Source organism: Delphinapterus leucas, chromosome X (assembly GCF_059928025.1).
Source record: "Delphinapterus leucas isolate spDelLeu-1000000601 "Yukka" chromosome X, BTC_Dleu_Yukka2, whole genome shotgun sequence".
NCBI lineage: Eukaryota > Metazoa > Chordata > Mammalia > Artiodactyla > Monodontidae > Delphinapterus > Delphinapterus leucas.
Genome location: NC_143150.1, coordinates 24,155,213 through 24,180,210, shown reverse-complemented (window position 1 = coordinate 24,180,210; position 24,998 = coordinate 24,155,213). Strand labels below are relative to the sequence as shown.

Below are 24,998 nucleotides of genomic sequence, written 5' to 3'. Positions count from 1 at the left end.
GGATGGACCTAGAGTCTGTTATACAGAGTGAAGTAAGTCAGAAAGAGAAAGACAAATACCATATGCTAACACATATATATGGAATTTAAGAAAAAAAAAAGATGTCATGAAGAACCTAGGGGTAAGACAGGAATAAAGACACAGACCTACTAGAGAACGGACTTAAGGAAATGGGGAGGGGGAAGGGTAAGCTGTGACAAAGCGAGAGAGTGGGTTGGACATATATACACTACCAAACGTAAAATAGATAGCTAGTGGGAAGCAGCCGCATAGCACAGGGAGATCAGCTCGGTGCTTTGTGACCACCTAGAGGGGTGGGATAGGGAGGGTAGGAGGGAGGGAGACGCAAGAAGGAAGAGATATAGGAAGATATGTATATGTATAACTGATTCACTTTGTTATAAAGCAGAAACTAACACACCATTGTAAAGCAATTATACTCCAATAAAGATGTAAAAAAATAAAATAAAATAAAATAAAAGTAGGTAAGGTAAAGGGAACTTAAAGGAAGTGAGGTGTTTTATACTTCACTCAAGGTAGTAAAACATTGATAACAGTATACTATGATAAATGACATATGCATATTGTACTACCTAGAGTTAACTTCTAAGAAACTTTACAAACTGATATATTCAAAAATAGTATAAATAAATGAAGATGGAATCCTACAAAAAGAAAAAAAGAAAAACGTTCAAATAACCCATGGGAAGGTGGGAAAGAAGAAACAGAGGAACAATTAAAAGAGGAAACAACAGAAAACAGGTAAGTGGCAGACTTAAGCCCAAACATATCAATAATTATCTTAAATATAAATATTGTAAATACATTAATTGAAAGACAAAGATTGGCAGAGTGGATTAAAAAGCAAACATGATCCGAAAATATGTTTTCTACAAGTAACTCCCTTCAAATATGACATCGACAGATTGAAAGTAAAAGGATAGAAAAATGATGCAAACATTAATCATAAAAAAATAGGAGAAGCCATATTAATATCAGAAAAAGTGAACTTCAGAGTGAAGAAAATTACTAAAGACAAAGAGAGTCATTACATAAAACTAGAAGGATCAGTCCACAAAGAAGGCATTACAATCCTAATTTGTAAGTGCCAAAGAAGAGAGACTGCATGATCAAGTTGGATTTATTCCAGGTGTGCAAGGCTGGTTCAACATTTGAAAATTAGTGTAAACCAACATGTCAAAAGTATAATGAAAGAAATCATATAATCATATCAACTGACAGAAAAAGCAGTTGACAAAATCCAACCCCCATTCATCATAAAAACTCTCAGAAAACTCAGAACAGAGAACTTCCTCAACTTGGTAAAGAACATTTATAAAAGCCTACAGCAAACATCCTATTTAAAGGTGAGAAACTAGATGCTTTACCTCTAAGAAAAGGAACAAGGCAAGGGTTTCTGGTTTCACCACTTTAATCCAGTGTAGTATTAGAATTTCTACCCAGTTTAATAAGGACAGATAAAGAAATAAAAGGCCTAAAAATTGGAAATAAGTAAATAAATGTGTTCCTATTTGCAGATGAAATGATTGTCTATGTAGAAAATCCCAAGGAATCTACAAGAAGAAATTCCTGGAACTAATAATTTAATTAAGCAAGGTCATAGGATGCTCAGCAATCAGTTACATTTCTATATACCACAAACTAACATTACAGAAACCAAAATCAAGAACACAATACCATTTAAAATCATACAAATAAAATGAAATATTTACATATAAACTTACCAAAATGTTTACAGGATCCGTATGGTGAAAAGGACAAAATACTAATGCATGAAATCAGTTAAGATCTAGGTACATGATACATTCATATATTTGAAGACACAGCATAGTAAAGATGTCAATACTCTGGAAGTTGATCTGTAGTTTTAATGCAATTTCTATCAAAATATCAGCAAGGTATTTTTGGAGACATAAGGTTGTTCTAAAATTTGTATAGAAAGGCACAGTCCCTAGAATAGCTAAAACAATCTTGAATAAAGAGCAAAGAGGGAGGAATCAATCTATATATCTATAGTAATCAAGATAGTGTGGTATTAGCAGAGTGATAGATACATTAGCAAACAGAACAGAATAAAGAACCCAGAAATAGACCCACCAAATATGCCTACCTGAGTTTTGAGACAGGTACAAAGACAATTTAATAGAGGAAAGATGACTTTTTCAACAAACGATGCTGGAGAAATTGGACATCTATAGGTAAGAAATGAACCTTGACCTAAATCTCACTCCTTATACAACAATTATCTTAAAATGGATCATGGACTTAAATTTAAAACGTAAAATTATAAAACTTTTAGAAAAAAATAGAAGAAAATCTTTGAGATCTAGGGCTAAGCAAAGAATCCTTAGAATTAACATCAAAAGCACAATTCATAAAAGGAAAAATCGATAAATTCAACTTCATCAAAATTACAAGGTTTTACTCTGTGAAACCCTCTGTTAAGAGGAATAAAAGAAAAACTGCAGACTGGGAGAAAACATTTGAAAACTGTATACCCAACAAAGAACTAGAATCTTGAATGCATAAAGAACACTCAAAACTCAACAGTTAAATAAGAATCCAATTAGAAAATGGGCAAAAGACATGACTAGACATTTAATTGAAGAGGATATACATATGGCAAATGAATACTTAAAAAGATGTTCAATAATACTGCTGGGCTTCCCTGGTGGCGCAGTGGTTGAGAGTCCGCCTGCCGATGCAGGGGACACGGGTTCCTGCCCCGGTCCGGGAAATCCCACATGCCAAGGAGTGGCTGGGCCCGTGAGCCATGGCCACTGAGCCCGCACATCCGGAGTCTGTGCTCCGCAACGGGAGAGGCCACAACAGTGAGAGGCCCGCGTACCACCAAAAAAAAAAAAAAAAAAGATTAAATAGGGGAGTGGGAGTTGGGAGGGAAGTGGCTGTGGCCGTAAAAGGGCAACAGTAGGTATCACTGTAGTGATGGAAAGGTTCTAAATCGTCACTGAATCAATGCCAATATCCTAGTCCCGATACTTTACTATAGTTTTTCATTGGAGGAAACTGGGTAAAGTGCACACTGAATCTCTCCGCAGTATTTTGTACCATTGCATGTGAATCTCCAATTGTCTCAAAATAAAAATTTTAAAAATCATTAAGAAAGAAATCATGGAACATATAAAGACATTGAAAATCTGTCAAGATAGAAAATTTTAAAATGAGAGAAACCATAAGCACCCTTTTGTCAATAGGTCTAACACTAACACATTGGACTCCTTGCCTCTAATTGTGCAGCCTTGCCTCTTGACTTGACAGAAGCCACTGGAACACTTGAGGGTTAGGGCAGGGAAAAACATAGTGAGGTGCCACTTTCTCTCCTTGGCATCCCTCACTCCGCTGTACACAACTGTCAGGCACCTAACTGAATCGAGCAGAAAAAGTACATTAGTATTGCAGCCACCCCATAAGTTGTACCCAAGGAGGCTGCAACCTAATAACCTCAGTGAGGTCCTGGAATGAGGATTCATTAGGCAGAGAGTGGTCATACTTCTTTCTAACTGTGCAGGTTAGATGACTGAGGTTAATATACAGTAAGTCCCCTACATATGAACAAGTTCCATTCTGAGAGTGCATTCATAAGTCCAATTTGTTCATAAGTCCCACAAAGTTAGCCTAGGTACCCAACTAACACTATCAACTATATAGTACTGTACTGTAAGAGGTTTATAATACTTTTCACACAAATAATACATAAAAAACAAACAAACATAAAAAAACAAAGAAAACATTTTAAATCTTACAGTACAGTACCTTGAAAAGTATGGTAGTGCAGTACAACAGCTGGCATCGAGTGAACAGGCAAGAAGAGTTACTGACTGGAGGAGGGAGAGGAGGTGGGAGATGGTAGAGCTGAAGGATTGTCAGCAGTAGGAGACGGAGGGCAAGCTGCAATGTCACTCATGCCTGACGTTGACGGAACGCACGTTCACATCTTTGAAAGTTCTCAACTTGAAGGTTCGTATGTAGGGGACTTACTGTACTGGCCAGCTGCCTCTTTAGTAGGTCCAAATGAAGTGTTTAAAAGAGTGCCTTCACATTCTCACAGAACTCCCAAGAGTAGGCAGAAGACTCCAGAGTTAAAACAAAAAATCCAAGAAGGCATTCTTGATTTTTGTCTGTTTACTTAAATATGATATACACAAAATACTATACCCATATATTTTATACTTTCTTGAGAAGACATAAAAGAGATTTAATGAATTAATGCAATGCAGATGCATACTAGGATTCTAACATGAGGTACGTGGAGTATGTTTGCTTGTGGTGGGGAGGGGGAGATGATCTGGGGGAAAGAGAGAGAAAGAGATAGGGATGAGGCAAGCAAAAAGGAAAGACGTATAAATGCCCCCCACACTCAGCATATATGACATGATTACATGTTTACATTTATTTAAAATTTTGTATATGTATAAACATAATTTTTAAATAATAGACAAATTCAGTGTTTAATATTTTCTTCGGTACCTCAGTGGATAGACTTGTACTCACTGCTTTGGAGATGTCGTCTAGTGGACTGTTATTTATTGAGTGCTTATTAATAAGACAGGTACTATGCTAAGTGCTTTACATCAATTATTTCATTTAATACCTACCACAATGACTGGAGCCCTGGATTATTTCTCCCATTGAACATATCAGGAGTGAAGGTATAGCAAATTTAAGACAACTCAGCAAATTCATACAGCTAGTAAGTGAAAGAGCCTGGATTGAAATGTATCTTGGCTTGCTTCGCAAGACCATGCATAGGCTATAGTATGTATTCTGTATTGAACTTTTGTTTATAAAAACAAGTGATACAGTGAGGTTTTGTTTCATGTCTTTGAAGATTAAGAAATACCGCTTTTATTTTTAAGGTAGAACATAAGAATAAAATGTTAAATGTACAACTCAGCCAAAAAACTTGAATCAACTATTGAGAACTGTTAGGATAAAGTTAAAACATATTGAATTCTTACCCACGTGTCTGGTTCCCCTTGCTGAGAGTTTTTTCGGACATGTCAAATCAGTCTCGGTCATTTCAAAAATCTAAAAGAGAATAATGCACAGTTTCAAATATGTAAGAAGCAAAAGGAAATATGTAATATTTCAGCATTATTTTCCTTATACAGCAGTCTCCCCTTATGCACAGGAGATACATTCCAAGAGCCCCCAGTGGATGCCTGAAACTACCGATAGTACCGAACTCTATATATACTATGTTTTCCTATACATACATACCTATGATAAAGTTTAATTTATAAATTAGGCACAATAAGAGAATATCCGAATTGCCAGCATCACTACTCTTGCACTTTGGGGCCATTATTAAGTAAAATAAGGGTTACTTGAACACAAGCATTGGCAGTACTGTGACAGTTGATCTGATAACCTAGATGGCTACTAAGCAACAGATGGGATAACAGACAAAGGGCAGGATATGGCTAGATAGCACAAGATTTCATTACACTACTCAGAATGGCATGCAATTTAAAATTTATGAATTATTTCTGGAATTTTCCATTTAATGTTTTTGGACCACAGTTGACCATGGGTAACTGAACCTGTGGAAAGCAAAACAGTGGATAAGTGGGGGACTACTGACTACTGTACTTTCCTTAATTCCTACCTCATAGAATTATAGGACCATACACATCAGCAGAGGGACCATTCCTTTCATTCCTGGTTAATGTTCTCTTAATTATCCTGAAGAGAGGAGTAGGAAATGGTGTATGGGCCCTGCCTTCCCACAGCACCTTTAATGGCAACCTGCCTCACCCATAGCTCTTGTTCTAGAAGAAGCCTTTTGCTGAGCATGCTTTATATCACATGACCCTGTGCTCCTGGTCTCAGCTGATTGAACCAATAGATGGTACAACGATGAGGATAAGTCGATCCATAGAAAGATGGGTATTACAGATCAGAGAATGAGCTGGGACAATGAGAGTCTCAGTTTCAATAATTTTATGTAATAAACACCAACTACCATGAACTTAATAAACATTTACTATAGTTAGTCTAGAATGGAATTTTGAAAACCCTTATTTGTGGGAAAAAGTGGCAGATGGAGTTGAATTAAGTAACACTGCAGTGTACTGCAATAAATGTACCCAAAGGAACTCAGACTGTTGCTGATTGGGAAATGAACAATGAAACTCCTGGCCACTATACTTTTTCTAAAAGCTTGATACATTTATCTCCAAATTCTTTAATCTATTATATTTTGGAGCAGCAGACTGGCATTTAGTGTATATTTCAATTTAGTCACTTTTAATTTCTTGTGAATACATGTACATTTTCCCATCATCACTTGTCTAAATGTCCTCTAAGCATTGCTATTCCACTGAAAAATGAAAGGAGACCCAATCAGTAGTATTTTCTCACATTAACTTTGTGGTTAAGAGAATCTAATTACCTTCATAGCAAAAGGCTGTCCGGTGGAGAAATGAATTGAAAATAATAAACAGGAATCTATCTGGCTATGAATCTATCTATCTATCTATCATCTATCTATCTCTCTCCGCACACGCGCACACACACACATTTCATATATATATATAAATAGTGATCCAAAAAGGCATTGGGAGAGAATGAATGCAAATCTGGAAAACATAATAAAGATATCAGGCACAATATACTCTGTGTCTTTCAATAGCAATGTTGCCTACATATGGAAACATGGAAAGTAGTAAGTTACAGGTTCTCCAAAGACAGAATCCTTACCCAATTTACTCATTAAAATTTTTTTCTCACCATGCCTAGCACAAATGCTTTTAACTTGTAAGACTAGGTTTTCAAAAAATGATATTTTAGAAGGAAAGTATGTTGTAGAATAAATGCTTAAATCATGGTTTTATCACTCTATTTAATGTCCAAAAAAGTTAACATTGATATATTTATTTCTTAGAGTTAAGGTACTAGGCTAAATTGTCAGGCAGACCTACCAAAGTAATTAGACAGAGAGGCATAGTTACCCAGATCTGAAAACATTTTCCATAATTCTTATGAAACAAAATGACTAACCAGACATGAATACAGTTTTCCAGCAAAAAAAAAAAAAAAAAAAAACAAAGGTTAGTTGGATTACGAGCATTATTTTCAACAATGACCAGAAGTAGGATATTGTGAGGCCCATCTGGAGGTATTATGAGTATAAAAATTATATTCATCGCTCGGAAATGGTCCTTGGGGTCCAGTGCAAGAAACTTTCTTGGAATGTTAGAGCTCAGTGGAGTGCTTTCTTAATGCATCTAACACATCACATGATCTAGTTGGGCCTGCTAAGCAGCAAATGTTAATTGAAAATCAGTAAGCTCAGGAGAGCAAGCTCTAACCTAGGCTTATCACTAGGTGTTGATCATACTTAAACAGCTGATCTATTACCACACTGGATGCTCCAACTATGCTGGAACCCATCTTTAACAGCAACAGATTTTGAGTAATTGCCCTCTCCAAAATGATCCATATGGATATGGTCTTTTGACCAGAATTTTCCAGTTTGAGTAGCCTAATTCATAAATTTCAAGACTTTCAATCCTCTTTAAACTTTGAGTAAGAGAAACCCATAATAATAGGGAAGAATAACAATCATAATTATGGCTGCCATTTATTTATAGCTTGATATAAGCTATGTATATACAATCCTCACAACAATCCTGCAGGGTGAGTATTTTTGTCCCTACTCTACAGATGAGGTGACAGACTTAGAAATAGTGTAAGACTACCAGTAAGGGTCAGAGATGAACTGAAAATTCAGTTTTGTCTCAATCCCCTCAAATGCACTATCTCAGTCAGTTCAGGCTGTCATAACAAAATAGCAAAATACCATAGCCTGGGTGGCTTGAACAACAGAAGTTTATTTCTCACATTCTGGAGTCTGCAAGTATGAGATTACAGTACCAGCACTGTCAGGTTCTGGTGTAGGCTCTCTTTCTGGCTCACAGACAGTGGCTTTCTCTCTGTGTTATCATGTGGTAGGAAGAGGAACCTCTCCTATCTCTTCCTCTCCTTATAAGGGCACTAATTCCATCATAGGGGCTCCACCCTCAGGATTTCATCTATACCTAATTACCTCCCAAAGGCTCCACCTCCCCACCTCCTAATACCATTATATTAGGAGATAGGTCTTCAAAATATAAATTTGGGGGGAACACATTCAGTCCACTAAAAAAAGCATTCAATTTTTCTGTGCAATAATTTCTAAAGTGTATTATGAACAATCATTTGTGAGATGCTTTGTAAACAAACTGTATACATGTGTCCTATAGTGAAACACATTGCTGTAGTGTATATCTACAGCAAGTAGATATACACTGTATTCAATTTGGAGAAATTCACAATGCATGCTGTCTGAGTGAAGTCCCTGACAAGTCTTGCACAACAGAAATCTATTTTACTTTAATCAGTGTTTTCCAAACTTGTCTATTAAACACTTTTCCACAGAACACAGTTTGAGAAATATTAGTTTCTGTCCGTCATGGTCTGGCCTTCCAACATTCTTCCTGGGTAAGATTATGAACATAGATTTTGGGAATTTAAGTAAAACACATCATGTTACAAGGCTAGCAGGAGTGAACACAAAGAAGCAGAAAGCTTAATTGCATGACATTTGTGGTCCTGCCAGTAGATGAAAAAAAGCAAAGACAAATGTCAGGGACAGTATGAAACTGTATTATGTATCATACCTAAATTTTATATGTTTAATATTCAATATCTTGCATAGATGAATAATAAAGGTGCTGGTGATAAGAAATTATTATTATTATTATTATTATATGAGGTAAAGGCTAATTAATTGAAATACTGCTCCCTCATTGTATTATTCAGGGTTCTCCCAAGAAACAGCCAATAGTGTGTGTGTGTGTGTGTGTGTGTGTGTGTGTGTGTAGAGAGAGAGGGACTTATTACCAAGGAATTGGCTCACATGATTTTGAAGGCTGAGAAGTCCCATGATCTACCATCTGCCATCTGTAAGCTGGAACCCCAGGAAAGCCAGTGGTGTAATTACAATCTGAGCCCAAAGGCCTGAGAATCTGGAGAACTGATGGTGTAAATCCCAGTCCAAGGGCAGGAAGAAGACTAATGTTCTAGCTCAAGTACACAGGCAGGAAAAGAGGTAATCTCCCATTCTTCCCCTTTTTGTTCTATTTAGACACTCAAGAGATTGCACAACCCCACCCACACAGGGAAGAGCAATGCAAAACAGCCTACAAATTCAAATACTCATCTCTTCAGGAAACACCATCACAAATACACCCAGAAATAATGCCTAACCAAACTTCTGAGCTTACTATGATCCAGTTAAGTTGACACATAATATTAACCATTACACTCATCATAGGTGCCTTTTAAAAATCTAGAAAACTGATCACTGTACACAGTTGACATGACTCTATTCTTGTACTACAGCACATGAAAGTTTTTATGTTGGTGGCTAAAGAAATTTGTTGAGGGCACTCACTCTTTAAAACAAACTTGCATGTAAAACTCAATTGCAAGAGACTCATTTGACTAAAGCTTCTACACAAAGTTTCAGAGTAGAAGTGATGAATTTTAAAAAAAGACATACTAAAGCCTTCAAAGTGTGAAATAAATTTCCACAGCCCTGTTTTAAACTGTCATGACAGACCTAGAAACAATTAGGTGAATATAACTAATTAAAACCAAATTACTAAATCGATACTGTAATTTAGCCCAAACTAAAACTCACTCTAGCAGACCTGAAATACTTAGATTGGACAAGCTGAGTACTGGATCTCAATTAGATAATATTATGCTATTGGCCAGGAAACTTGCAGAAAAATCTTTATTTTTAGATGTGAGATTAATAATAAGGTACAACATAATGCTCTCAGAACATATCAAGTATACCAAAATTCAGAATTAATCCAGAACATTAGCTCTATTACTATGATTGTACAAAGGCTAGCTAGCCATATTCCATAGGTTGAGAAAGGAACACTATTAAGGTGGCACCTGTATTTAAGATATGGCTCCAAATTAATTTTAAATGACTTAATTTGTATGTTTATTTTTATTGTACTGTTTGATTTCTAGAGAAAATTACCCCTGGTGAAAGACTGCTGATAGAACTGGAGAGCTGGGCATATGAGATCCTCTATGGAATTTAGGAGATAGCATAAGATTGTGAGGTCCTTTGAGGCCTGCCAAACGAAGGAACATAGCATATGGAGAAGTCATTTCTAGAATAAAGTTGGATGAAATATGGAGAGAGGCTATATGCACATTCTTATTTCTGGGCCCAGTTGGTGAACTTCCAACACAGGCATGTTAATAAATGGTACAGTTCATGTGGCAAATTGACTTAGTCTATTTGGTTATATGAATATAGATACTGGAAAATATGGAAGAATTTGGTAGAATGATGTGGACTGTAGCAGTAATTCACCTGACCTTGATCGAGAGAGAAATATCAATTTTCAAAGAGCCATAATTTCATCAATAATTTTCTTTTCTTCTGTACATGGATAAAACATATAATTCATGAACCAGCTCATGTGCTGGTTAAGTTGTGAGTGTTTGTAGCTATACCTTGTATTTAGGAAAGAGGACAGTCACCTAAATGGTGTGATTTCATCTGCCTGTCTCACCAACTCACCAATATTTGATGTTCTTTTAACAGGGAATAAAAACCTTGCATTCAACAATTAGAAAACGATCTTAAATTAACACAGAGATACAAATGACTTATAGTAGATCCTTTCTTAAAGTGTTTATTGTAGTTACTTTAAAAGCATGAAAGTGGTAGGGAAGACATATTAGGCTAAAATGAGTCTGACCTATCAAGGAGCCTGTTGATGTTGATAATGGGCTGATGTTGACAGTGATGCCTTTCAGGTTCAGCAAGATTCAGAAGCATCTTTTGAATAATTAAAGAATAATCAAATCATCATCAATGTAGTGAAACTTCAAATTTAGATGGAATCTGTCTAAAAATTAATGATTCAGAGGTGACATCAGCCAAATGGTGGACAAGGAAGCTCCAGGTCCTCCACTTCCCTTGGAAACATTAAAAACAAAATAAAAGAAAACAAAACAGAAACAAGCAAACAAAACTAGAGACTGGCTAAGGTAACTTATAGGAACTCTGTAAAACAATTAAAGATCTATAGCAACCAAGTAAATGCCCAATCAAGAAAAAGTAGAAATCAAATGGTACGAAATGTCCTGACATTTTTACTCACCGTTACCCTACTCCTTCCCTGGTGCTGCAAGGTCTTGATTTGGAAGCAGCAGCGGCCCAGTTTTCAATTCCCTCTTGAACCAAAGGGAACAGAGGGAGTTCCAACTTATCAGGGGTTTGCCTGACACATAAACAGAAAGTAACAAGTGTTGGCCACGACGTGGAGAAACTGAAACGCTTGTTCATTGTCGGTGGGAATATAAAATGGTTCAGCCACTGTGGAAAAGATTATCATGGCTCCCCAAAAAGTGAAAAGTAGAATTATCACATGACACATCAATTCTACTCCTGGGTATATATCCAGAAGAATTGAAATCAGGGATTTGAACAGATATTTGTATATCCATGTTCATTGCAGCCTTGTTCAAATAGATAAAAGGCGGAAACAACCCAAAAGTCCATCAATGGATAAAATATGGCAAAAATATGCAATGCTACAACATAGGATGAACCTTGAGGACATTATGCTAAATGAAATGTCAATCACAAAGGAACAAATACTGTATGATTCTACTTATATGAGGTATCTAAAGCAGTCAAATTCATAGAGACAGAAAGTAGAATAATGGTTGCCAGGGGCTGGGAGGAAAGAAGAGAGTGGAGAGTTCTTATTTATTAAGTACAGAGTTCCAGTTTGAGAAGATTAAAAAAGTTCTGGAGGTGGATGATAACAATGGTTGCACAACAATGTGAATGTACTTAATGTCACTGAATTGTACACTGACAAATGGTTAAAATGCTAAATTTTGTATGTATTTTACCACAATAAAAATACAAATTAAAAAATTGATTCACATATTAAACACATGGCAACTTTCTTTTAACCAAAATACTTGGTTAACTACAATTATCATAGAGAATGCCTTCTATGAACGTACCAGATAAAATAAAGTGTACTATGTTTTGTGTACGAAAATGAGGGTGATGGTATTTCTTTTAGAAAGACTAGACAGGAATTTTTCCAGTGGTATTATATAGGATGTCTATTAACATTGGCTGAATGTTTATATGACCTTCTGAAAGGTACTAAAAAGCAGAACCTAGGAGCAAATATCCACAAAGGAAAATTTTTTTATTAAAGTGCAAATAAAATCAAAAGACCAATACTAAAGAAAATGTATAAACTACAACTTTGCACAGCAGCATGGATGAATCTCACAAGTAATTATGTTTAGCAAAGTAAACCAGAAACAAAAGAATATGCATGAAACTATTTACATTAAGTTAAAAACCTCATGATTTGAGTAATTTTTCTTCATATAGATGCCATACTGCAATTAAAAGAAATATTTAGATTATCTATTTCAATATCTCAGGGAAACATCCCAAATGTCCATCACTAGGAGGATGGATAAGCAAATTTTGACTTGTTCACACAATGGCATACTATCCCACAATGAAAAGGAAAAGCTACTGATGTACACAGCAATAAGCATGACTCTCATTGACATTATGCTGAAAGAAAGAAGCAGGGAACAAAAAGAACATATAATATGATTTGTTTATATAAAGTTCTAGAAGAGGCAAAAGTAATCTATAGTAAAAAAAAAGAAAAGCTATTGCCTGCATTGTGTGTGGTAAGATTGACTTGGAAGAGACATGTGGGAACTTTCTGGGGTGAGGAAATGTTCTATGTCTTTGTAAGGATATGAGCTGTGTGGGTATATGTATTTGTCCAAACTCTGCATTGTACACTTTGGATTTGTACATTTCACTGTAGGTAATTTTTACATAAAATACCAGATCTATAAACAAAATAAGTGAATGAATGAATGAATGAATGGATGAATGCAAGCTGCTCTAGTTAAAAAAAATGTATATCCTTTGACCCTAAAATTCCACACATAACAAAGTGTTCTGAGATGAGTGAATAGATGTTCAGACATGCATCTGTCTAGCTATTTATATATCTATCTATCAATCTATCATCTATATAGTTATCATATTGTACTTTCATGAAGTTTCTTATACATTATAAAAATTACAGTAATCTTCAAGTCTTTTATTTGGGGATCATTTGAATAAAATATGATATGGCCATATAATAGAAAAGTAGGCAGTCATTCCAAATTAGATTGTAGATCTATGTTTATTGACAGGAAAAGATGTCCATGATTGTTTTTTTGAGTACAAAAAATATTTAAAATAGTAATGTAGTATTACTAATTACATCTAAATATTATTTGTGTATAGGTAAGTAGGCAGATAGATACATAAATAGAACATATTCATGAGAGGATAGACACAAAACAGTTAACACTGTTTATTTCTAGGAGTTAGAATTCGAAGTAAATCTTACTTTAATATTTATACATTTTCTATATCAAAACATTTCATAATAAGACTATGTTATTTATATAAGCAAAGAAAATATAAAGCTATTTTCATTCTGGAAAATAGAAAGCAAGTTACTTTAAAAAGTAATTTCTTTTGAAATTAATGTGAAGAAATACATAATTTCTTCTCCCAGGTAATTAAATACCATTAAGAAATGATTAATTATGTAGAAAAACAGATTAACAACAATTTCTGTATTCTCTACCATTTATTTTCTGTCAGTAATAAGATTTTTTTTCCATTTCTGGCATTAATTAAAAATTCTTAAAATATACAAAGTAAGTGTATTCTAATTAACTTGTCTTTTCATGGTGTGTATATATGTCTGTGTATAATTTTAGTTTTAAATAGTATTCTCTTAGATTCAGTGCTCATATACAGAACAAAGATGGCTGTCAAAGAGACAAGATAAGACATGTTTGTCTACCTTCCAGAAGTGAAGATTTCTAATTAATTTTGCTTTCACTTTACAGATGTCACTTGAGGTAAGCTATCAACTTTCGAATTGGCCGACTAGCTGATGAAATTCAACCAACATCTCCTATTCTTTTTGGCATTCTCACAGGTTGCTTGATGTTATAGTAAGCAGGAAAAAAAAAGTTTAAGGGTTGATTAAATCCTTATTAGCAGAAATGTGCAATGTGCATCCTCAAGAGCCTTTTGTTATAATACAAGGAAGTTTATTCCAAAATTCCTTTACTCCATGTGCTTAAGGGTAATGAATAATAGGCATGAAGAATTGTGAATAGAGGTAGAGGCACTGTATGGTATCATGGATAATGATTATTTTTAATAAATCTTATGCCTAACAGTTGTGAATTACCATAGACAATATGTAATAAATGAAAATGATGATCTTTAGCCTATTCGGAGAAATCTAACCTTACTCTTACATACATGCAAATTTACCCATAGATCTTAGTAGGCATTTAGACACATACGGCAGTACAAAACCCCACTTCATTTACAAACAATTTTAAGCATATTCTGTCACTTATAGAGTGTCTCTACAAATTGTCCACCATTTTTAAGGGATACTTATAAGAAGTAGCTATTATTTATAGTGACTGAGAAAATCAGTTTCTTTCGTCCAGTGTTAAGCATCTTCATTGTCTAAAGTAACAATGGATTCATTGTTTTTTAATTGTTTTTCAGATTAGAAAGTCATGGTTTGCTGTAGTCTGGGAAACTGACTCAGATAGATATTTACATGCAGATCATTATTGGGAAGAACACCTGTGAGTGAATAAAGGTTGGACAGAGGGAGTAGTTGAACTGTCATGCAATTGCACCAGAGGCAATAACCGACCTCCCAGGGAGCTCTGGAGCTGGGATGATCCTAACATTATCCCAAAAGGAGGCAAGGCGGCCCAGCCTTGGTAACCCCTTCATCAACTAGTCATTGGATGCAGTTTACTTCCAGAAAAAAAAGTGTAACCTTGGGAAAAGCAGCTCCTTTAAGCTGACTACAATGCAGCTGGGTGAATAATGCTGCAGGCCTAAAGAGGGGGAGACTCTGGATGTTTTATCACAGAATCCACTACAACTAGTAAAAATTGCACACAGTATTAGAAGATGTAAAGAAGAAAGTCAGAAGAACAAAAAAACCCCAAAGTTAGCAGAAGGAAAGAAATCATAAAGATCAGAGCAGAAATAAATGAAATAGAAACAAAGAAAACAATAGCAAAGATCAATAAATCTAAAAGCTGGTTCTTTGAGAAGATAAACAAAATTGATAAACCATTAGCCAGACTCATCAAGAAAAAGAGGGAGAAGACTCAACTCAATAAAATTAGAAATGAGAAAGGAGAAGTTACAACAGGCACCGCAGAAATACAACACATCCTAAGAGACTACTACAAGCAACTCTATGCCAAGAAAATGGACAACCTGGAAGAAATGGACAAATTCTTAGAAATGCACAACCTTCCCAGACTGAACCAGGAAGAAATAGAAAATATGAACAGACCAATCACAAGCACTGAAATTGAAACTGTGATTAAAAATCTTCCAACAAACAAAAGCCCAGGACCAGATGGCTTCACAGGCGAATTCTATCAAACATTTAGAGAAGAGCTAACACCTATCCTTCTCAAACTCTTCCAAAATATAGCAGAGGAAGGAACACTCCCAAACTCATTCTACGAGGCCACCATCACACTGATACCCAAACCAGACAAAGATGTCAAAAAGACAGAAAAGTACAGGCCAATATCACTGATGAACACAGATGCAAAAATCCTCAACAAAATACTAGCAAACAGAATCCAACAGCACATTAAAAGGATCATACACCATGATCAAGTGCAGTTTATCCGAGGAATGCAAGGATTCTTCAATATACGCAAATCAATCAATGTGATACACCACAGTAGCAAATTGAAGGAGAAAAACCATATGGTGATCTCAATAGATGCAGAGAAAGCTTTCGAAAAAATTCAACACCCATTTATAATAAAAACCCTCCAGAAAGCAGGCATAGAGGGAACTTTCCTCAACATAATAAAGGCCATATATGACAAACCCACAGCCGACATCGTCCTCAATGGTGAAAAACTGAAACCATTTCCACTAAGATCAGGAACAAGACAAGGTTGCCCATGCTCACCACTCTTATTCAACATAGTTTTGGAAGTTTTAGACTCAGCAATCAGAGAAGAAAAATTAAGGGAATACAAATCAGAAAAGAAGAAGTAAAGCTGTCACTGTTTGCAGATGCCATGATACCATACATAGAGAATCCTAAAGATGCTACCAGAAAACTACTAGAGCTAATCAAGGAATGTGGTAAAGTAGCAGGATACAAAATTAATGCACAGAAATCTCTTGCATTCCTATACATTAATGATGAAAAATCTGAAAGTGAAATTAAGAAAGCACTCCCATTTACCACTGCAACAAAAAGAATAAAATATCTAGGAATAAACCTACCTAAGGAGACAAAAGACCTGTATGCAGAAAATTATAAGACACTGATGAAAGAAATTAAAGATGATACAAATAGATGGAGAGATATACCATGTTCTTGGATTGGAAGAATCAATGTTGTGAAAATGACTATACTACCCAAAGCAATCTACAGATTGAATGCAATCCCTATCAAACTACCAATGGCATTTTTCACAGAACTAGAATAAAAAATTTCACAATTTGTATGGAAACACAAAAGATCCCAAATAGCCAAAGTAATCCTGAGAAAGAAATACGGAGCTGGAGAAATCAGGCTACTGGACTTCAGACTATACTACAAAGCTACAGTAATCAAGACAGTATGGTACTGGCACAGAAACAGAAATACAGATCAATGGAACAGGATAGAAAGCCCATACATAAACCCACACACATATGGTCACCTTATCTTTGATAAAGGAGGCAAGAATATACAGTGGAGAAAAGACAGCCTCTTCAATAAGTGGTGCTGGGAAAACTGGACAGCTACATGTAAAAGAATGAAATCAGAACACTCCCTAACACCCTATACAAAAATAAACTCAAAATGGATTAAAGACCTAAATGTAAGGCCAGACACTATCAAACCCGTAGAGGAAAACATAGGCAGAACACTCTATGACATAAATCACAGCAAGATCCTTTTTGACCCATCTCCTAGAGAAATGGAGATAAAACCAAAAATAAACAAATGGGACCTAATGAAAGTTAAAAGCTTTTGCACAGCAAAGGAAACCATAAAGAAGATGAAAAGACAGCCCTCAGAATGGGAGAAAATATTTGCAAATGAAGCAACTGACAAAGGATTAATCTCCAAAAGTTACAAGCAGCTCATGCAGCTCAATATCAAAAAAACAAACAACCCAATCCACAAATGGGCAGAAGACCTAAACAGACATTTCTCCAAAGAAGATATACAGTCTGCCAACAAACACATGAAAGAATGCTCAACATCATTAATCATTCGAGAAATGCAAATCAAAACTACAATGAGATATCATCTCACATCAGTCAGAATGGCCATCATCAAAAGATCTAGAAACAATAAATGCTGGAGAGGGTGTGGAGAAAAGGGAACCCTCTTGCACTGTTGGTGGGAATGTAAATTGATACAGCCACTGTAGAGAACAGTATGGAGGTTCCTTAAAAAACTACAAATAGAACTACCATATGACCCAGCAATCCCACTACTGGGCATATACCCTGAGAAAACCATAATTCAAAAAGAGTCATGTACCAAAATGTTCAGTGCAGCTCTATTTACAATAGCCCGGAGATGGAAACAACCTAAGTGTCCATCAACAACTGAATGGATAAAGAAGATGTGGCACATATATACAATGGAATATTACTCAGCCATAAAAAGAAACGAAATTGAGCTATTTGTAATGAGGTGGATGGACCTAGATTCTGTCATACAGAGTGAAATAAGTCAGAAAGAGAGAGACAAATACCGTATGCTAACACATATATATGGAATTTAAGGGGGAAAAGTGTCATGAAGAACCTAGGGGTAAGACAGGAATAAAGACACAGACCTACTAGAGAGCGGACTTGAGGATATGGTGAGGGGGAAGGGTAAGGTGTGACAAAGCGACAGAGAGGCATGGACATATATACACTACCAAATGTAAGGTAGATAGCTAGTGGGAAGCAGCTGCATAGCACAGGGAGATCAGCTCGGTGCTTTGTGACAGCCTGGAGGGGTGGGATAGGGAGGGTGGGAGGGAGGGAGACGCAAGATGGAAGAGATATGGGGACACATGTATATATATAACTGATTCATTTTGTTGTAAAGCAGAAACTAACACACCATTGTAAAGCAATTAAAAAAAGAAAAAGAAAAAAAATTAAGTGTTAGTGAGGATGTGGAGAAATTGGAATTCTCGTGCATTTCTGATGAGAATGTAAAATGGTGCAGCTGCTGTGGAAAACAGTTTGGCAGTTCTTTGAAAAGCTAAACATACAATTACCATATGATCCAGCAATTCCATTCTTTAGTATATACCCAAAAGAATCTTAAGCAAGGAATCTGATACTTACTTGTACACCAATGTTTATTGCAACATTATTCACAATAGCCACAAGTTGGAAACAACCCAGGAGTCCATCAACAGATGAAGAACAAAACTGAGTAGATGCATACAATGGATATTATTCAGCCATCAAAAGGAATGAAGTTCTGATACATGCAACAACATGGATAAACCTTGAAAACATGCTAAGCGAAATAAACCAGACACAAAAAGGCCAAATATTTTATGATTTCACTTATATGAAATATCTAGAATGGGCAAATTTATAGAGACAAGAAGTAGATTACTGGTTACCAGCGGCTACAGAGGAGGATGAATGGAAAGTTATTGCTTAATAGTTACAGAGTTTCTGTTTGTGGTGATTGTATATTTGGAAATAGATAGTGTTGATGGTGAACCAACATTAATATAATTAATGACACTGAACTGTACACTAAAAGTGGCTAAAATGGCAAATTTGATGATATATAGATTTTTATGGATTATATTTATTTATGTATATAATCCATAAAAATTTGAGTTATGGGGGAGAAGCACATTAGGTAAAAAATCTAAAGAAAATATGGACCCCAGTTAATTTTAATTACTTGTGACAAATGAACAATGCTAATGTTAGATGATAATAATAAGGGAAACTGGATGAAGTTTATGTAGGAACTGTCTGAACTATCTTTGCAATTTTTCTGTAAATCTAAAATTGTTGAAAAATAATGAATTTATTTTTTAAAGAAAGATTAGTACAATGGGAGAGGCTGTGGAAAATCTAAAGCAAAATAATTTTTTACTAGTATAGACACAAAAACACAGATGCGTAAAACATAAAGTCCAGAAATAGACCCAATTCCAAATAATAGTGATGCATCTCATAATAAAAATGACCATTGATTGGGTGTCCTTCATATGTCAGACATTTTATTTATATAATTCTCAGTCCTCAACATGACCCTGTAAGTCAAGTATTACAAGGCCACAATTTACAGACAAGGAGGTTGTGGTTCACTGAGGTTAAATAACCTGGACAACATGGCAAAGCTTATAAGTAACAAAACATGAATTTGAAACCAAGTCTATACAATTGTAAAACTTGTGATCTTTAAGGATTCTTAAAATTACTAGTAGGTAACTAAATATTGTAAATATGCTTTGTAAATGCAACAACATATACCCTATATGGATTAGACGCAACCCAGCAAATTATGGAAAATCAAACAGAAATTAGATTAGAATATTAATCCTTTTTGTGGAAAACTATTTTATCTTTGAAGTGATAGACATTACAGAGGATAAAACTGCCATGTTTGAATATAAAAATTTTAAATTATAAAATACAAAGTAAATAATATATAAATCAGCTAGAAATTTTGGAAAATATTTGCACTGCTTCCAACACGGTGTTTGCATTTATGATGTATCAAGAATGTATTCGGATTTATAGGAACAACATCAAGTTCTCAATAGAAAAAGAGACCAAAATATTGAATAGATATTTTCCATAATGGAAAATTAATGATTGAACATGCTGGAAAATGTGAATTCTCACTAAGTGTAATCAAACTGGAGTCATCTTGTTATTTTATGAAAGCACAAACACATTCATAATAATAATAAACAGTATTGGTAAGGTGTTACTGTATTTCAACTGGAGTGGCATTACAAATTGGAATAAGCCTTTTAGAAAGAAATACAGCAATGTGAGCTGTGCACCACAAAATATACACATCCTTTGACTCAGTAATTCCACTGCTATGTATTCTTTTCAGAAAAACAGTGAAAAAATGTTTGCATTAATACCTCCATTGAAATGTTTACCTAGAGAAGAAAACACAGGTCATAATTAATTATTTATCCTTAGTGAAATGACTTAATAAATTTTGGTAGATCAGCATGTCAAAAGACAAAGTACATTAAAATACTAATCATCAAGACTGTGAAAGTATGAAAATAATTATCATATAACACAGAAACTGATATGTAAACTACGAGTAAATTGACGTAAAATTGTGTCAGCATGGAAGACAATCTGCATGAGTGAAAATGGTGTGTTAGGACTTTGTGTTCTTCATTATTATTTTTCTATTTATCTTGAATGCCAAGTTTTATAGGACTAAAACGTTATGTTCCTTTAATTACTCCTACATCAGGTCAGAGGTTAAATTTACAGTTACAGTTGGAGGGTACCCAACTAAGGGTACCATTAGGGGCCAGGATACAATGGACTGAGAAAAGTTGAGACTTGGGACAAGGAATTGCTGAAAGAAGGTTAGAAGAAGAGCTTAACTACCAATGAAATGGAGAACCCCTGAAGTCAAACTTTGACTCCTGTGTCGTTTTTTTCAAAAATGGCCCTTGGCTTGTTCTCAGAAAAGAACTCTGAATGAGTAGAGAAACTATTAAGAATATAACTGTTGTTTATTGGTCCTGGAAAATCAAGTTGGAAAAATAAGAGCCATGAGGTTAGTTACAGCTTCTTGTCCTAGATCTAGATATATATGGATTAATCATTTAAAATGTCAGGATCTGAGTGAAAAAGACTACCAAATCGCCGGTGGCTAATGTTTATGGTTTAATGTGATTTGTTTTCTTTTGTTTGGTTCGACTGGGGTTTTACTTTTAAGTTCTCTTTGGTAGCCAGTCTACATTTTAAATGAAGTTCGAATGTATTGGTGCATGAACATTTCTCTGTAGCCTAATGAAAACATGTTACCAGAGTGCCTTGTTGTAGCACTGAAATTTATCTCAGGTAATAAGGAGCACAGAAATGCACCGCTATTGCAGCCCCTGAGGCAAAGCAGGGAACCTGAGCATCAGAAAAGCCCATTAGGAAATGCATGCTGTAGTATCATAACTTCAGCAATGCTTTGAAATTGTCAAGTTGTATCATGAGGGCATGTGCTGATCAGAGGTAGCACTGGCAGGACCAAAATATTAGCTGTGACAATCACGTACTAGTTCATATATCCTAATCAATCAGGCAGAGTTTTAATTAATCCTAATTGTTTTATTATGGTTCCTAGCAAGCAACAACACAGCAGCCAGGAATCCCCAAACAGTTTGACTTAATCAGTTCCTTGACGATCTTTCTTGAGATTTTTAGAGTAAACTAACATTCAACTCAAATAAGTATAAGAAGTTATACCCTGCAAAAAGTTAACACTTTGATGTCAGAAGTAAAAATTCTCAAATACCACTTGGTAAATCAAGAGGTTATTTCTTTAAATGCCAAGGTCTTTCTTTGCATTTAAGTGTTCAACAGTATTTATCAATAGTGTGTCAAAGTTTTGGGGTGAAGAAAAGGAAGAGAAGGGTAATCTAAAAACCTAAAACTTAGGAGCTCTGTCTATCCCTGGATTATAAAAGTTGAGGGAAATCTTCGTTTTCAACCATAATAAAAATTATTTCAAGAATAGTAAATTTTCAAAAATGGACTTTCTCTCAATTATTTTGGAAAATTTCTTTTGATCAGAAGCAAATATTACATAGCCATTAGATTAATTGTTTTAGCACCTTCATCAATACATTTAGAAAATGTATTGTGATTAGACAGATATTACTTTGAGTATAATATTCTAGAGGAGAAGCCAACTCGTGAATTTTTCTGAGCTTAATTTTACAAACTTAAAATTCTGTATATTGTATAAACCAATCACTGACAAAATTATAACAAACGTGAATACTAAGGTGGACAATGAATCTGCCAAATTCTTTTCTTAGACAAATTATATTGAGAAGATCATTTCCCTAGGGGCCACTTTTGTGGATGTGGCTGTCTGAATCCAAGAGAAGTATGGGCCAAATTATTTACAAGTATCTTCAAATTATCTCAGAGCTTTGAGGAAAGATACAAGGTAAAATAAATAAAATAGTACATACAAATAAGAATATACAATGTTTGTACCACTTGGAAATATAGTAAAAAATTCAGTATTTGACAAGCATTTTGACTAAGTATCCTATTAGAACCTTTCCCCTTCAGCATTCATTATATAGTTCTTTCATTGACTGTTATCATTTCATAAATTACTATGTTAATTTAGAGCAATAAATCCTACCTTAAATAATATGGCTTCCCCAAACTGTTAAATATTTCTCCAGTGTATATTAGCATACATAATGTGCTACAAACTAAATGATGTATATATAGATAAGGGAAAAAAGAAACTCTTTCTCAGTCTCTATAAAACCAAGTATACACTCAGCCATGAAAAAGATGAAATCTTGCCATTTGCTTCAACATGGATGGAACGTGAGGGCATTATGCTGAGTGAAATAAGTCAAAGAAAGAAAGATAAATACCATATGATTTCACTCATATGGAAAAACAAACCAACAAACCAAACCAAACCAAACAAAATCAAACACATAGATACAGAGAACAGTAGTAGTTACCAGAGGGGAAGGGGGTGGGGAGGGCAAAATGGGTCAAGAGGGTCAACAGTATGGTGACAGATGGAAACTGAAATTTTGGTGGTGAACACACTGTAGTGTATACAGAAGTCAAAATATAGTACTGTATATATGAAACATATAATGTTATAAAAACCAATAAAAAAATTAAAAACCCAAGTATAATTTTAGTTGCTTCAAAACTTTTTCTAGTTTTTCAAATTAGGAATTATGGTATGTTTCCAAATATTGGGTGGGCCAAATATTGAGTTGGCTTCTCCTTCTCTAGAATATTACACTCAAAGTAATAATCTGTATTTTAAGTAAAAATAAAAGACATATTTTTCGTTTTCACCAAGAACTTTATTGAACAACATATTCACCCTTTTGTTTCACTACCTTCTGCCATTTTTCAGGCAGCTTCATAATTCCATCTTCCCAAAACTTTTTATCTTTTTGAGCAAAGAACTATTCCAGGTGCCTTTTACAGACTTCCAAGGAATTAAAATTTTTTCCATTAAGAGAATTTTGTAAAGACCGAAATAAATGGAAATCCGAAGGTACAATGTCTGATGAATATGGCGGATGAATCAGAACTTCCCAGACAAGCTGTAACTGTTTTTGCCTGGTCATCAAATAAATATGCGGTCTTGCGTTATCCTGATGGAAGATTATGCGTTCTCTGTTGACTAATTCCAGACGCTTTTCATCGAGTGCTGCTTTCAGTTGGTCTAACTGGGAGCAGTACTTGTTGGAATTAATCGTTTGGTTTTCTGGAAGGAGCTCATAATAGAGGACTCCCTTCCAATCCCACCATATACACAACATCACCTTCTTTGGATGAAGACCGGCCTTTGGTGTGGTTGGTGGTGATTCATTTCGCTTGCCCCACGATCTCTTCCATTCCACATTATTGTACAGTGTCCACTTCTTATCGCCTGTCACAATTTGTTTTAAAAACAAAACTTTTTCATTATGTTTAAGTAGAGAATCGCATGTGGATATACAGTCAAGGTTTTTTTCTCTTAACTTATGTGGAACCCAAACATCAAAGCGATTCACATAATCAAGCTGGTGCAAATGATTTTCAACACTTGATTTGGATATTTTGAGTATGTCGGCTATCTCCCGCGTGGTATCACATTGATTGTTCTCAATGTCTCGATTTGATCGCTATCAACTTCAACTGGTCTACCCGACCGTGGAGCATCGTCCAGCGAGAAATCTCCAGCACGACCCTTCACAAACCACTTTTGACATGTTCGATCAGTCACAGCACCTTCTCCATACACTGCACAAACCTTTTTTTTGCATTTCAGTTGCGTTTTTACCTTTCTTGAAATAATAAAGCATAATATGCCGAAAATGTTGCTTTTTTCTTTCATCCTCAATATTAAAATGGCCACACAAAAATTCACCAGTTTTGATGTCTTTTTTTAAATGCATGCTGATATGACAGCTGTCACATACAATTTAACAAAATCGTTTTGAATGAAGGTAAAGACAACTAAGTGCTACTAGAGCCATCTTACGGAAAAAACCGAACGGACCTTTTGGCCAACCCTGTATAATGCAAAATTATTTATTGAATTTAAGTCTAGGAAAGAGGAAAATTAGGAAGAAATTTGCCCATTTAACAAAATAGTAGTAACAAGGACAGCTATTATTTCCAAATGTTCGCTTTGGCTTTGCAAGCATTATATTGAGTATTTTACATACATAATCTAATCTAATTTTCAAAATAATTCCTTGAGATAAGTCTATTGCCCACATTTACAGAGGACCAAACTCATTTAGCAAATCCTCCTTGTTACATTTTCGATTATCCCCGTGTTCCACCCCCACTCATTTCCAAAGACTACTTATACAGTTGAGGCACATCTATATTTTAAATAACGACTTAATGAAGTTATTTATGGGTTATAAAAGATAAGAAAGTATCCTTTAGAAATGAAAGTTTTACTTTTTACAATTCAGAGAAGTTAAGTTTGATTTATAACTTTTAAAAGCTATTAAGACACAGAGTAATATGAAGTCCTTCTTTTGGAGTTAGAAACAAACCTTCTCCC

The 24,998-nt window shown here is 35.0% G+C and overlaps 1 protein-coding gene across 1 annotated transcript in view; it reads right to left on the bottom strand.

Annotated features, from left to right (window-relative positions):
* Nucleotides 1–24,998, bottom strand: part of LOC111168024 (DDB1- and CUL4-associated factor 12-like protein 2) — a 216,700-nt gene that overhangs the window by 57,417 nt on the left and 134,285 nt on the right. The window contains exon 3 of the transcript XR_016391277.1: nucleotides 5,001–5,070. The gene's annotated coding sequence lies outside the window, so the exon portion shown is untranslated. The remainder of the gene's footprint in view (nucleotides 1–5,000; nucleotides 5,071–24,998) is intronic.